At 38.4% G+C, this 16296-nt stretch overlaps 1 protein-coding gene and 1 pseudogene across 15 annotated transcripts in view; one reads left to right on the forward strand and one right to left on the reverse strand.

Moving 5' to 3' along the window:
* LOC309812928 (uncharacterized protein) overlaps nt 1-16296 on the forward strand; it is a 136604-nt gene that overhangs the window by 91852 nt on the left and 28456 nt on the right. The window lies entirely within an intron of this gene.
* Nucleotides 6168-7057, reverse strand: LOC309813688 (sigma intracellular receptor 2-like; annotated as a pseudogene). The gene has a single exon. The product of its transcript is annotated as a sigma intracellular receptor 2-like (transcript).

Consider the following 16296-nt stretch of genomic DNA (forward strand, 5'->3'; position numbering starts at 1 on the left):
CTATTATATGGGGAATTCTCTGGTGGTCCAGTGGTTAGGACTCTGCACTTGCACTGCTGGGGGCCCAGGTTAAATCCCTGGTTGGGGAACTAAGATCCCGCCAGCCGCACAGCACAGCCAAAAAAAAAAAAAATTCCTTTATATGCATATACTGCGTTTTGCCTATCCATTCATTTAGTGATGGACACTTGGGTTACTTCCATGTTTTAGCTATTGTGAGTAATGCTGCTGTGAACATGGGTGTAAAAATATCTCTTAAAAACCTGCTTTCAGTTCTTTTGGGTATATACGCAGTAGTGGGATTGCTAGATCATATGGTAATCCTACCTTTAATTTTTTGAGGAACTGCCACACGGTTTTCCACAGTGGTTGTAGCTTTTACATTCCCACCTATAGTGCACAAGGTTTCCAATTTCTCCATGTCCTTTGTGACACTTGTTTTCTGTTTATTTGATAGTAGCTATCACAGTGGATGTAAGGTGATATCTCATTGTAGTTTTGATTTACATTTAATTCTGATTAGCGACATTGAGCATATTTTCATGTGTTTCTTGGCCATTTGTGTATCATCTATGTAGAAATGTTTATTCAAGTCCTTCGTCCATTTTTTTTTTTTTTTTTTTTTTTGTGGTACGCGGGCCTCTCACTGTTGTGGCCTCTCCCGTTGCGGAGCACAGTCTCCGGACGCGTAGGCTCAGCGGCCATGGCTCATGGGCCTAGCCGCTCCGCGGCATGTGGGATCTTCCCGGACCGGGGCACGAACCCTTGTCCCCTGCATCGGCAGGCGGACTCTCAACCACTGCGCCACCAGGGAAGCCCTATTTTTGAATCAATTATTTTCTTGTTGTTGAGTTTAGGCATTCTCCATATATTCTGGATATTAATTCCTTATCAGATATATGATTTACAAATACTTTCTCCCATTCTGTGGGTTGCCTTTTTACTCTGTGGATAGTGTCTTTTTCTCAATTTTTCTTGAAATTTTATTTCAAGAAATAAATAAAATTATTTATTTCTTTTATTGAAATAGATACTTTTTATTGAAAATATAATTGACAGTTTTATTGAAATGTAATCAACATACAGTTTTATTGAAATATAATTGACATACAGCACTATGTAAGTTTAAAGTGTACAGCACTGACTGTCACATCTTGTGAAATGATTACCATAATAAGTTTAATGTCCATCATCCATACAGATTTAAAGAAAAGGACAAAATGGTTTTTCCTTGTGATGATCTACTCTTTTAAAAATTTCCACACATACTATAAAGCAGTGTTAACTGTAGTCATCAAGTTGTACATTACATCCCCAGTACTGATTTATCTTATAACTGGGAGTTTGTACCTTTTGACCACTTTCATCCAATTCCCCCACACCCAACCTCTGGTAACCACAAATCTGATCTTTTTCTCTATGAGTTTTTTTTTTTTTTAAGATTCCACATATAAGTGAGATTATACAGTATTTGTCTTTCTCTGGCTGACTTATTTCACTTAGCATAATGCCCTCAAGGTCCATCCATGTTGTTGCAGATCTCAAGATTTCCTTCCTTTTTACGGCTGAATAATATTCCACTGTGTATATAACACTACTTCCTTATCCATTCATCTGTTGATGGACACTTATGTTGTATACATGTCTTGGCTATTGTAAATAATGCTGCAGTGAACATGGGGGTGCAGATATCTCTGTGACATAGTATTTCATTTCCTTTGGATACATTCCCAGAAATAGTATAGCTGAATCATATAGTATTTCTATTTTTAATTTTTTGGGCAACCTCCATATTTTTTTCCATAATGGCTGTACGAATTTACCATGCCGCCGGCAGTGCACAAGGGTTCCCTTTTCTCCACATCCTTGCCAGCATTTGTTGTCTTTGTCTTTTTGATGATAGCCATTCTACCAGGTATAAAGTGATATCTTGTTGTTTTGATTTGCATTTCCCTGACAATTAGTGATGTCATGTACCTTTTCCTATACCTGTTGGCCATTTTTATATCTTCTTTGGAAAAATGTTAATTCATGTCCTTTGTCCATTTTTTAATTGGATTATAATGACCCTTGAACAACACGGGTTTGAACTATAAATGTCCACTTATGCGTGGGTTTTTGTCAATGGTAAATACAGTGCTGCATAACCTGTGGTTGGTTGAATCCTTGGATGTGGAACTGAGGAGAAGGAGTTAAACTCGGATTTTTGACTGCTCGGAGATTTGATGCCCCTAACGCCCATGTTGCTCAAGGGTCAACTGTATTTGTTTCATTTTGGTTTTGCTATTGAGTTGTGTGAGTTATTTGTGTATTTCAGATTTAGTCCCTTATCAGATATATGAATTGCAGATATTTTTTTCCGATTCTGTAGTGTCATTTTATTTTGTTGATCATTTCTTTTGTTGTGCAGAAGCTTTTCAGTTTGTATTTTCACTTGTTTGTTTTGATGTATTTCACTTGCTTTAGGTGTCACATCCAAACAATCGTTGCCAAGACCTATGTCAAGGAGATTTCTTCCTATTTTCTTCTAAGAGTTTTATGGTTTTCAGTCTTACAATTTAAGTCTTTTTTTAAAGTATTAATTCCCTTTTCTTTTTTTAAATTGAAGTAGAGTTGATTTACAATATTCTGTTAATTTCTGCTGTACAGCAAAGTGATTCAGTTACACACACACATATATATACATTCTTTTTATTTTTTTAAATTAATTTTTAAAAATATTTAATTAATTTATTTAATTAATTTTGGGGGCTGTATCAAGTCTTAGTTGCGGCATGTGGGATCTCTGTTGAGACATGTGGGATCTTTTTCATTGTGGTGCGTGGGCTCTTCATTGCACTGCTCGGGCTTCTTTCTAGTTGTAGCATGTGGGTTTTCTCTCTAATTGTGACGTGTGGGCTTAGTTGCCCCACAGCATGTGGGATCTTAGTTCCCCAATCAGGGATTGAACCCACATCCCCTGCATTGGAAGGCGAATTCTTTACCACTGGACCACAGGGGAAGTCCCTACATTCTTTATAATATTCTTTTCCATTATGATTTATCACAGGATATTAAATATAGTCCCCTGTGCTGTACAGTAGGACCTTGCTGTTTATCCATTCTATGTATAATAGTTTGCATCTGCTAACCCCAAACTCCCACTCCATCCCTCCCTTACCCCCTTTCCCCTTGGCAAGTACAGGTCTGTTCTTTATGTCTGTGAGTCTGTTTCTGTTTCCTACATAGGTTCATTTGTGTCATATTTTAGATTCCACATATGAGTCATATTATATGGTATGTCTTTCTCTTTCTGACTTACTTCACTTAGTATGATAATCTCTAGTTACATTCATGTTGCTGAAAATGGCATTATTTCATTCTTTTTTTATGGCTGAGTAGTATTCCATTGTTCATAGGTACCTCATCTTCTTTATCCATCCCTCTATCAATGGACATTTAGGTTATTTCCATGTTTTGACTATCGTGAATAGTGCTGCTGTGAACATAGGGGTGTACGTATCTTTTTGAATTGTAGTTTTGTCCAGATATATGCCCAGGAGTGGGATTGCTGGATCATATGGCAATTCTATCTTTATTTTTTTTTGAGGAACCTCCATCCTGTTTTCCATAATGGCTGCACCAACTTACATTCCCACCAACAATGTAGGAGGGTTCCCTTTTCTCTACACCCTTTCCAGCATTTGTCATTTGGTCTTAAAATTTTAAGTCTCTAATCCATTTTGAGTTAATTTTTGTGAGTGGTATGAGATAGGGGTCTAGTTTTATTCTTTTACGTGTGAATGTTCAATTTTCCCACCATCGTTGTATTGAAGAGACTGTCTTCTCCACTGAGTATTCTTGGCTCCCTTAATAAATACTAGTTGACTATGTATGAATAGGTTTATTTTCTAATAAATAGGCTCTCAGTTCTATTCCATTGGTATATGTGTCTGTTTTTATGCCAGCACCAAACTGTTTTGATGACTATAGCTTTATAATATAGCTTGAAGTCAGGAATGATGCCTCCTGCTTTGTTCTTCTTGGTCAGGATTGTTTTGGCTCTTTGGGGTCTTTTGTGGTTCCATATAAAATTTAGAATTTTTATTTCTACTTCTGTTAAAAAATGCCATTGGAATCTTCATAGAGATTGCACTGAATAGTTGGCTTTAACAGTATTAATTCTTCCAATCCAGAGGCATGGCATGCCTTTCCATTTATTTGTGTCTTCTTTGGTTTCTTTTATCAACGTCTTAAAGTTTTCAGCATAGAGATTTTTCATTTCCTTGCTTAAATTTATTACCAAGTATTTATTGTTTTTGATGCTATTGCAAATGGGACTATTTTCTTGATTTCTTTTTCAGATAATTCGTTGTTAGGGTACTGAAACACCACTGATTTTTATTTATTTATTTTTGGCTGCGTTGGGTCTTTGTTGCTGTGAGTGGGCTTTCTCTAGTTGCAGCGAGCAGGGGCTACACTTCACTGTGGAGCACAGCCTTCTCACTGTGGTGGCTTCACTTATTGTGGAACATGGGCTCTAGGAGTGCAGGCTTCAGTAGTTGTGGCACGTGGGTTCAGTAGTTGTGGCTCGCAGGCTCTAGAGCACAGTCTCAGTAGTTGTAGCGCATGGGCTTAGCTGCTTTGAGGCATGTGGGATCTTCCCAGACCAGCTCGAACCCCTGTCCCCTGCACTGGCAGGTGGATTCTTAACCCCTGCACCACCAGGGAAGTCCCCACCACTGATTTCTTAATGTTAATCTTGTGTCCTGCAACTTTACTGACATTATTTCTTAGTTCTAACAGTTTTCTGGTGGAGTCTTCAGGGTTTTCTGTATATAAAATTATGTCATCTACAAATAGAGACAATTTTATTACTTCCTTTTCTTTTTTAAATAAATTGGGCATATTTTTTAAAGCTTTTTAAAATTTTTAAATTTTATTTAATTTATTTTTGGCTGCGTTGGGTCTTCGCTGCTGTACGTGGGCTTTCTCTAGTGGTGAGCGGGGGCTACTTTTCATTGTGATGTGCAGGCTTCTCATTGCAGTGGCTTCTCTTGTTGTGCAGCTCGTGGGCTCTAGGGTGCAGGCTCAGTAGCTGTGGCATACAGGCTTAGTTGCTCTGCAGCATGTGGGATCTTCCCGGAGCAGGGCTTGAACCCATGTCCCCTGCATTGGCAGGCAGCTCCTTAACCAGTGCGCCACCAGGGAAGCCCCCCACCCCTTTTTTTTTGGTCAGCACCTACCTTTATTTTGACCAGACACACGAGTCAGACGATACTCCCAACAATCAGACCATTAGAGCTTGTAAGCTAAACAGGCAAAAATAGGGAACTAATAACCAGGACCAGCGTCTACCATTTTCCATGTGTTCACAAGTCTTTTTTTTGAGTTGGCCTTGAGTATGAATTTAGAGAAAGCTAGCAGAATATCAAATACTAACGTGAAGAGACCCTATATGCACACACTGGATCTGTCATGCCCAGCTCCCCTCACCCACTACCTTTGACTGAACAAGACAGGAAGGAATTATTAAACTATTAGGTAGGATGAAGTTATCCAGTAGGAGGCACACCTCCAGCTCAGGTCTGAGACACCAGATCTCAGAGTAAAGGAACTTATGTTAGGTGGTGTGTAAAAAGTAATAGAAGACTAAGGCTTGGAAAGAGGGTAAACAAGGAGGCTTTAAAAATTCTCTTCTCCTGGATGACCTGTTTAAGACAGAAACAATACACCTTCCAATTTGACCCATTTCTGACTGAAAGTCATGCCAAGGTTGAAACTTAAGGAAAACTAAGTTTAAACCTCTTACAGAATAGCTCACCCCCACCTAGGGGTGGGGACAAGAAAACAATTTTTAATGAATATTACAGAGGCATAACTTCAAACTTAAAAATGGCCTGAGACATCCCAGTGATATGCTGTAGAGAATCATGAGTCAAAGGGCTAGTCACATGTTTACTGTGGGTCACATGACTCATGAACATGCCAAGTAGGCCGTGTTGCGTGGAAGTTTATCTAGTTTCTGGTCTGGTCCTGCCTTTAGTAATCCTGCAATGGCACTTGGGCACACAGTAAGGCCTTTGGCACCATTTCCCTATAACCTAGCCCACACCCCTCTGCTCATCCTCAGGTGATTGGTCTGTTTGTGCCAGTACCCTTGGAAGGTGAGGGTTTGATGGGCCTCCTGCCAGTGTCTTGGTCGTGTGTGTTGCTGCTGGTGTGTTTCAAATACTACTGAAAATATGGGTTCTGAGCATTTTCCTGGTACTGGGTCCAACAGGAAACTGCCCCGTGGTCACCTCTCCACTGGACCCAGGGTTATTTTTCCTCATTTTTTCTTTCTTTTCTCCTCAGACTTGTAGTAGGGGTTCCACAACATGAAAAGCAGAAGTATGAGAGGGATGAGGAAGTAGGGCGTGTAGACAGATATAAGGAATAGTCGTTCGTGGAAAGTCTTAGGTCCTTGTCCTCTGAAACAACTGGCTTTGGAGAAATCCTCGAGTAGAAATGTGGAGAGGATTAGAATCAGAGTTGTCATGGTGTGAACCGAGTAGATGATTGCAGGGGTGTGGATCCACCTGCAGCCTTCTTTGAGGAAGGCATATGTTGCAATGGGAAAGAAGAGCAGCTGAAACACACGCTCCCAAAACAGGAAGGACTTAAACCACACCGGGGGGTTCTGTAGCAGGGGGTCTTTGAACTCCTCAGTCTAACACTGCCACAGGTTTCTCAGTTCCACAGGGCTCTCAGAGATCACGCGGCAGCACCGCCTGCAGGTCCACGAGCAGGGTGAAGGGGATGTAGGAGAGGAAGTAGAGACCCAGCAGCCACTCCAGGCCACACCAGGCACCCAGAGGCCCCATCATCCATCAGTTGGGCAGAGCGGGAGTAGAGACTTTTTTTTTTTTTTATAGTTTCCAACCTCTTCCTTCCTTCCTTCCCTTCCTTTCCTTCCTTTCCCCCCTCCCTCCCTTCCTTCCTTCCTTCCTTCCTTCCTTCTATTCATTCATTCTGCTGTGCTGGGCTGGGCAGCATACGGTATCTTCATTGCCGCACACAGGATCTTTAGTTGCACATGCAGGATCCTTTAGTTGGGGCATGTGGGATCTTTTAGTTGGCATGCAAACTCTTAGTTGCGGCATGTGGGATCTAGTTTCCTGACCAGGGATCGAACCCAGGCCCCCGGCATTGAGAGTGTGGAGTTCTAGCCACTGGGCCACCAGAGAAGTCCCTCTTTTTGATTCTGATGCCTTTTACTTATTTTTCTTGCCTAACTGCTCTGGATGGGACTTTCAATACTGTGTTGAGTAGGAGTGCTGAGAGTGGGCACCATTGTCTTGTTTTGACAGTGAGTTTGGGAATATTCCCACCTCTTTGATTTTTTAGAAGAGTTTGAGAAGAATTGATGTTAATTTTTCTTTAAATGTTTGATAGAATTCACCAGTGAGCCCATCTGGTCGTGGGCCTTTCTTCATTGGGAGATTTTTGCTTACTGATTCAATCTCCTTGCTAGTAATTGATCTGCTCCAATTTCTTCGTGATTCAGTCTTGGTAGCTTGTATGTTTCTAGAAATTTATCCATTTATTCTAGGTTATCCAATCTGCTGGCATATAATTGTTCATTGTGGTCTCTTATTTCTATAGAATTGATAGTAATCTCCCCACTTTAATTTCTGATTTTACTAACTTGAGTCTTCTTTCTTTTTTAGTCTATCTAGCTAAAGTTTTGCAAATTTCTTGATATTTTCAAAGAACTACTTATCATTCCATTGATTTTCTGTATTATTTTTCTATTCTCCATTTCATCTATATCTACTCTTATCTTTATTATTTCCTTTCTTCTGCTACTTTTGGGTTTAGTTTGGTTTTTTTCTAGTTACTTAAATTATAAAGTTAGGTTGTTGATTTGAGATCTTTCTTGGTTTTTAGTGTAAGTGTTTATAGCTAAAAAATTTCCCCTTAGGGAATTCCCATGTGGTCCAGTGATTAGGACTCAGCGATTTCACTGCTGAGGGCCTGATTCAATCCCTGGTCGGGGAACTAAGATCCCACAAGCTGTGTGGCACGACCGAAAAAAAAAAAAAAAATTCCCCTTAGTACCACTTTTGCTGTGTCTCATAAGTTTTGGTATGCTGTGTTTTATTTTCATTTATCTTTAGGTATTTCTAATATCCCTTGTGATTTATGTTTTGACTCCTGTTTTTTAAAGTGTATTAATTTTCACAGTTTTGTGTACTTTCCAGTTTTCTTTATACTTGATTTCTAACTTCATCTTATTGTGGTCAGAGAAGATACTTTGTAAGACATTTATCTTTTTAAAATCTATTGAGACTTAATCTGTGGCCTAACACATGCTCTGTCTTGGAAAATGCCCCAGGTGTACTTGAGAAGAATGTATATCATGTTATTGTTGGGTGTTGCTCTGTATATGTCTGTTAGGTCTAGTCCTCTGTTTCCTTAATTATCTTCTGTCTGGTTGTTCTATCCATTCTTGCAAGTGGGGTGTTGATGTCTCCAACTGTTATTGTAGAAATGTCTCTTTCTCCCTTCAATTCTGTCCTTTTTTGCTTCCTATGTTTTAATGGTTGGTCATTAGGTGCTTAAACATTGTAATTGTTAAAGTTTCTTGCTGTATTGAAACTTGTATTAATATATAATGTCCTTCTTTGTTTTGTAACCTTTTCTGATTTAAAGTCTATTGTGTCTGATGTTAGTATATCCATTCCTGCCCTATTTTTGTTACAATTTGTATGGAATTTTTTTTTATTCTTCCACTTTCAACATGTTTGTGTTTTTGGATCTCAAGTGAGTTTCTTGTAGGCAGCATATACTTGGATCATGTGTATTCATACATTCTGCCCATCTCTGTCTTTTGAATGGAGAGTTGAATCCATGTACATTTAAAGTAATTACTGAGAGGGAGAGACTTCTGTTATTGTGATATTTGTTTTTTTGTTTCCTATATGTCGTATAGCTTTTTTGTCCTTCATTTACTGCATTCCTGTCTTCTTTCGTGTTTAGTTGGTTTTTTTTTTTTTAGTGAAATGTTTAAATTTCTTCTTTGTATATTCTATAGCTATTTTTTCCAGTTACCATAGAGATTATATTTAACATAAAGTTATAGTATTCTAATTTGAATTTATAGCAGGTTCATAGCATGCAAAAACTGGTCCTTTACAGCTCCATCCCCAACCATTTCACTTGTTGATGTCATAAAATTGCATCTTCATACATTGTGTACCCAATGCATAAGTAATCATTCTTTTGAATGTATGTTTCCTAAATTATGTAGAAAACCAAGATTTGGAGTTACAAACCAAAGTTACAGTAATATACTTTTACATTAATAATTTTTTCTTTAGATGTATTAGTCTCTTAAATCAGATAGAAAACAAAAAGTACAGTTACAAATCACTTTTATAATAATACTAGCTTTTATTATTACCCATGTATTTACTGTTATTGAAATATTCATTTCTCCATATGGCTTTGAAGTACTGTCTAGGGTCCTTTCATTTCACCTTGGGGGTCTCCCTTGAGCAGCTCTTAGTGGTCACAAATTTCTTCAGCTTTTGTATATCTAGGAATATCTTAATTTCTCCCTCACTTTTGAAAGACAGTTTTGCTGGATAGGGGACTTTTGGTTGACTTTTTAATTTGAGCACTTTGAATATACTGGCCTACTGACTTCTTGCCTCCATTTTTTTTTTCTATGAGTTTGTTTTTTGAAGTATACTTGACCTACAACACTACAACACAGTGATTTGATATTTCTGTGAATTACAAAATGATGTCTAGTTACCATCTATCACCATACAAAGACATTACATTATTATTGACTATATTCCCCACACTGTACATTTCATCCCCATGACTCATTTATTTTGAAACTGGAAGTTTGTACCTCTTAATTTCTCTTGCCTATTTCACTCATCCCCCACCCTCTCCCCTCTGGCAAGCACCTTTTTGTTTCTGTATCTATGATTCTGTTTCTGTTGTATTATATTTGTTCATCTGTTTTGTTTTCTAGATTCCACATGTAAATGAAACCGTACAATATTTGCCTTTCTCTGACTTATTTCACTTGGCATAATATCTCTAGGCCCATCCATATTGTTGTAGATGGCAAGATTTCATTCTTTTTTATGGCTGATAAAATATTCCATACACACACACAGACCCCACATCTTCTTTATCCAGTCATCCATTGATAGACACTTATGTTGCTCCATATCTTGGCAGTTGTAAATAATGCTGCAGTGAACATAGGGGTGCACATGTGTCTTTTTGAATTATTGTTTTTATTTTCTTTGGAAAAATACCCAGAAGTGTAATTGCTGGATTGTATGTTAGTTCTATTTTTAATTTTTTGAGGAACCTCCATACTGTTTTCCATAGTGGCTGCACTAATTTACATGCCCGCCAACAGTGCACAAGAGTTCCCTTATCTCCACATCCTCTAGTTTGATTCTGATTATTTTACATGTAGCTGTCCAGTTTCCCAACACCATTTATTGAAGAAGCTCTCTTTTCCCCATTGTATATTCTTGATTCCTTTGTCATAGATTAATTGCCCTTGTAAGTGTGGGTTCATCTGGGCTCTCTATTCTGTTCCATTGATCTATGTTTTTTGTGCCATTACCATACTGTTTTGATTACTGTAGTAGTTCAGGGAGCATAATACCTCCAGCTCTGTTATTCTTTCTCAAGATTGTTTTGACGACTCGGGATCTTTTGTGTTTCCATACAGATTTTAGAATTATTTATTATAGTTCTATGAAAATACCATTGATATTTTGATAGGGATTGCATTGAATTTGTAGATTGCCTTAAGGAGTATCATCGCTTTAACAATATTAATCCTTCCAATCCATGAGCACAATATATCTTTTCATTTAACAAATTTTTTTAAACTTTTTATTTTATATTGGAGTATAGTTGATTAACAGTGTTGTGGTAGTTTTAGGTGTACAGCAAAGTGTTTCAGTTATACATGTATCTATTCTTTTTCAAATTCTTTTCTCATTTAAGTTGTTACATAATATTGAGCAGAGTTCCCTGTGCAATACAGTAGGTACTTGTTGGTTATCCCTTTTAAATAAAACAGTGTGTACATGTCAATCCCAAACTCCCTAACTATCCCTTCCCCCAACTCTTCCCCCCAGTAACCATAAGTTCCTTCTCTAAGTTTGTGAGTCTGTTTCTGTTTTATATCATTTCTTTTTAGATTCTGCATATAAGTGATATCATGTGGTATTTGTCTTTCTCTGTCTGACTTACTTCACTCAGTATGACAGTCTCTAGGTCCATCATGTTGCTGCAAATGGCATTATTTCATTCTTTTAATGGCTTAGTAACATTCCATTGTATATATGTACCACATCTTCTTTATCTGTTCCTCTGTCAATGGACATTTAGGTTGCTTCTGTGTCTTGGCTATTGTAAACAGTGCTGCAGTGAACATTGGGGTGCATGTATCCTTTAGTACCATGTTTTTCTCCAGATATACACCTAGGAGTGGGATTGCAGGATCATATGGTAGCTCTGTTTGTAGTTTTTTAAGGAACCTCCATACTGTTCTCCATAGTGGCTGTACCAATTTACATTCCCACCAACAGTGTATGAGGGCTCCCTTCTCTCCACAACCTCTCCAGCATTTATGGTTTATGTATTTTTTTTTTTGCGGTATGTGGGCCTCTCACTGTTGTGGCCTGTCCCGTTGCGGGGCACAGGCTCCGGGTGTGCAGGCTCAGCAGCCATGGCTCACGGGCCCAGCTGCTCCGTGACATGTGGGATCTTCCCGGACCGGGGCACAAACCCGTGTCTCCTGCATCGGCAGGCGGACTCTCAACGACTGCGCCACCAGGGAAGCCCTGGTTTATATATTTTTTGATGATAGCCATTTAAAAAAATTTATTTATTTATGTATTTATTTATCTATTTTTGTCTGCGTTGGGTCTTTGTTGCCGCATGCAGGCTTTTCTCTATTTGCGGCGAGTGGGGGCTACTCTTCGTTTTGGTGCGCAGGCTTCTCATTGCGGTGGCTTCTCTTGTTGCAGAGCACGGGCTCTAGGTACGCAGGCTTCAGTAGTTGCAGCACACTGGCTCAGTAGTTGTGGCTCATGGGCTCTAGAGTGAAGGCTCAGTAGTTGTGGTGCATGGGCCTAGTTGCTCCATGGCATGTGGGATCTTCCCAGACCAGGGCTCATACCTGTGTTCCCTGCATTGGCAGGCAGATTCTCAACCACTGTGCCACCAGGGAAGTCCTGATGATAGCCATTTTGACTGGTGTAGGTGATATCTCATTGTAGTTTTGATTTGCATTTCTCTAATAATTAGTGACGTTGAACATCTTTTCATGTGTCTCTTGGCCATCTGTATGTCTTCTTTGAAGAAATGTCTATATAGGCCTTCTGCCCATTTTTAGATTGGGTCGTTTGTTTTGATGATATTAAGCCGCATGAGCTGTTTGTAAATTTTGGAGACAAATCCCTTGTTGGTCACATCATTTGCAAATATTTTCTCCCATTCTCTTGGTTGTCTTTTCATTTTGTTTATGGTTTCCTTTGCTGTGCAAAAGCTTTTAAGTTTAACTATGTCCTATTTGTTTATTTTTGTTTTTATTTCCATTACTCTGGGAGATGGATCGAAAAAGATATTGCTGCAATTTATGTCAGAGAGTGTTCTGCCTATGGTTTTCTCTAAGAGTTTTATAGTATCCAGTCTCACATTTAGGTTTTTAATCCACCTTGAGCTTATTTTTGTATATGATGTTAAAGAATGTTCTAATTTCATTTTTTTTTACATGTAGCTGTCCAGTTTTCCCAGCACCATTTATTGAAGAGACTGTCTTTCCACCATTGTATAGTCTTGCCTCCTTTGTTGTAGATTAATTGATCATAGGTGCATGGGTTTATTTCTGGGCTTTCTATCCTGTTCTGTTGATCCATATTTCTCTTTTTGTGTCAGTACCATACTGTTTTGATGACTACAGCTTTGTAGTATAGTCTGAAGTGAGGGAACCTGATTCCTCCAGCTTTGCTTTTCATTCTCAAGATTGCTTTGGCTATTCAGGGTCTTTTGTGTCTCCATACAAATTTTAAGATGTTTTTGTGCTAATTCTGTCAAAAATGCCATTGGTAATTTGATAGGGATTGCATTGAATCTGTAGATTGCCATGTGGTAGTATCGTCATTTTCACAATATTGATTCTTCCAATCCAAGAACATGCTATATCTTTCCATCTGTTTGTGTCGCCTTCATTTTCTTTCATCAGCGTCTTATACTTTTCAGAGTATAGGTCTTTTGTCTCCTTAGGTAGGTTTATTCCTTGGTATTTTATTATTTTTAATGCGATGGTAAATGGGATTGTTTCTTGAATTTCTCTTTCTGATCTTTTGTTGTTAGTGTAAAGAAATGCAAAAGATTTCTGCATATTAATTTTGTAACCTGCAACTTTACCAGATTCATTGATGAGCTCTAGTACTTTTCTGGTAGTGTCTTCAGGATTTCCTATGTGTAGTATCATGTCATCTGCAAACAGTCAGTTTAACTTCTTTTCCCATTTGAATTCCTTTTATTTCTTTTTCTTTTCTGATTGCCATAGCTAGGACTTCCAAAACTATGTTGTATAAAAGTGGCGAGAGTGGACATCCTTGTCTTCTTCCTGATCTTAGGAGAAATGCTTTCAGCTTTTCACCATTGAGTATGATGTTAGCTGTCAGTTTGTTGTATATGGCCTTTATTATGCTGAGGTAGGTTCACTCTATGCCCACTTTCTGGAGAGTTTTGTTTCTTTGTTTTTTTATTTTTTATTTATTTTTTATTAGTTTCTGCTTTATAACAAAGTGAATCAGTTATACGTATACATCTGTTCCCATATCCCTTCCGTCTTGCGTCTCCCTCCCTCCCACCCTCCCTATCCCACCCCTCCAGTTGGTCACAAAGCACCGAGCTGATCTCCCTCTGCTATGCGGCTGCTTCCCACTATCTATCTACCTTACGTTTGGTAGTGTATATATGTCCATGCCTCTCTCTTCCTTTGTCACAGCTTACCCTTCCCCCTCCCCATATCCTCAAGTCCATTCTCTAGTAGGTCTGTGTCTTCATTCCTGTTTTACCCCTAGGTTCTTCATGACATTTTTTTTTCTTAAATTCCATATATATGTGTTAGCATACGGTATTTGTCTTTCTCTTTCTGACTTACTTCACTCTGTATGACAGACTCTAGGTCTATCCACCTCATTACAAAAAGCTCAATTTCATTTCTTTTTATGGCTAAGTAATATTCCATTGTATATATGTGCCACATCTTCTTTATCCATTCATCGGATGATGGACCCTTAGGTTGTTTCCATCTCCTGGCTATTGTAAATAGAGCTGCAATGAACATTTTGGTACATGACTCTTTTTGAATTATGGTTTTCTCAGGGTATATGCCCAGTAGTGGGATTGCTGGGTCATATGGTAGTTCTATTTGTAGTTTTTTAAGGAACCTCCATACTGTTCTCCATAGTGGCTGTACCAATTCACATTCCCACCAGCAGTGCAAGAGTGTTCCCTTTTCTCCACACCCTCTCCAGCATTTATTGTTTCTAGATTTTTTGATGATGGCCATTCTGACTGGTGTGAGATGATATCTCATTGTAGTTTTGATTTGCATTTCTCTAATGATTAATGATGTTGAGCATTCTTTCATGTGTTTGTTGGCAGTCTGCATATCTTCTTTGGAGAAATGTCTAGTTAGGTCTTCTGCCCATTTTTGGATTGGGTTGTTTGTTTTTTTGCTATTGAGCTGCATGAGCTCCTTATAAATTTTGGAGATTAATCCTTTGTCAGTTGCTTCATTTGCAAATATTTTCTCCCATTCTGAGGGTTGTCTTTTGGTCTTGTTTATGGTTTCCTTTGCTGTGCAAAAGCTTTGCTGTTTCATTAGGTCCCATTTGTTTATTTTGGTTTTTACTTCCATTTCTCTACGAGGTGGGTCCAAAAGGATCTTGCTGTGATTTATGTCATAGAGTGTTCTGCCTATGTTTTCCTCTAAGAGTTTGATAGTTTCTGGCCTTACATTTAGGTCTTTAATCCATTTTGAGCTTATTTTTCTGTATGGTGTTAGGGAGTGATCTAATTTCATACATTTACATGTCCCTGTCCAGTTTTCCCAGCACCACTTATTGAAGAGACTGTCCTTTCCCCACTGTACATTCCTGCCTCCTTTATGAAAGATAAGGTGACCATATGTGCATGGGTTTATCTCTGGGCTTTCTATCCCGTTCTGTTGATCTGTCTTTCTGTTTTTGTACCAGTACCATACTGTCTTGATTACTGTAGCTTTGTAGTATAGTCTGAAGTCAGGGAGCCTGATTCCTCCAGCTCCATTTTTCGTTCTCAAGATTGCTTTGGCTATTCAGGGTCTTTTGTGTTTCCATACAAATTGTGAAATTTTTTGTTCTAGTTCTGTGAAAAATGCCAGTGGTAGCTTGATAGGGATTGCATTGAATCTGTAGATTGCTTTGGGTAGTAGAGTCATTTTCACAATGTTGATTCTTCCAATCCAGGAGCATGGTGTATCTCTCCATCTATTTGTATCTTCTTTAATTTCTTTCATCAGTGTCTAATAATTTTCTGCATACAGGTCTTTTGTCTCCTTAGGTAGGTTTATTCCTAGATATTTTATTTTGTTGCAGTGGTGAATGGGAGTGTTTTCTTAATTTCACTTTCAGGTTTTTCATCATTAGTGTACAGAAATGCCAGAGATTTCTGTGCATTAATTTTGTATCCTGCTACTTTACCAAATTCATTGATTAGCTCTAGTAGTTTTCTGGTAGCATCTTTAGGATTCTCTATGTATAGTATCATGTCATCTGTAAACAGTGACAGCTTTACTTCTTCTTTTCCGATTTGGATTCCTTTTATTTCCTTTTCTTCTCTGATTGCTGTGGCTAAAAGTTCCAAAACTATGTTGAATACGAGTGGTGAGAGTGGGCAACCTTGTCTTGTTCCTGATCTTAGTGGAAATGGTTTCAGTTTTTCACTATTGAGGATGATATTGGCTGTGGGTTTGTCATATATGCCCTTTATTATGTTGAGGAAAGTTCCCTCTATGCCTACTTTCTGCGGGGTTTTTTTTATCATAAATGGGTGCTGAATTTTGTCAAAAGCTTTCTCTGCATCTATTGAGATGATCATATGGGTTTTCTCCTTCAATTTGTTAATATGGTGTATCACATTGATTGATTTGCGTATATTGAAGAATCCTTGCATTCCTGGAATAAACCCCACTTGATCATGGTGTATGATCCTTTTAATGTGCTG

Source organism: Mesoplodon mirus (genome assembly GCF_964341445.2).
Source record: "Mesoplodon mirus genome assembly, chromosome: 12".
NCBI classification, from domain to species: Eukaryota; Metazoa; Chordata; class Mammalia; order Artiodactyla; family Ziphiidae; genus Mesoplodon; species Mesoplodon mirus.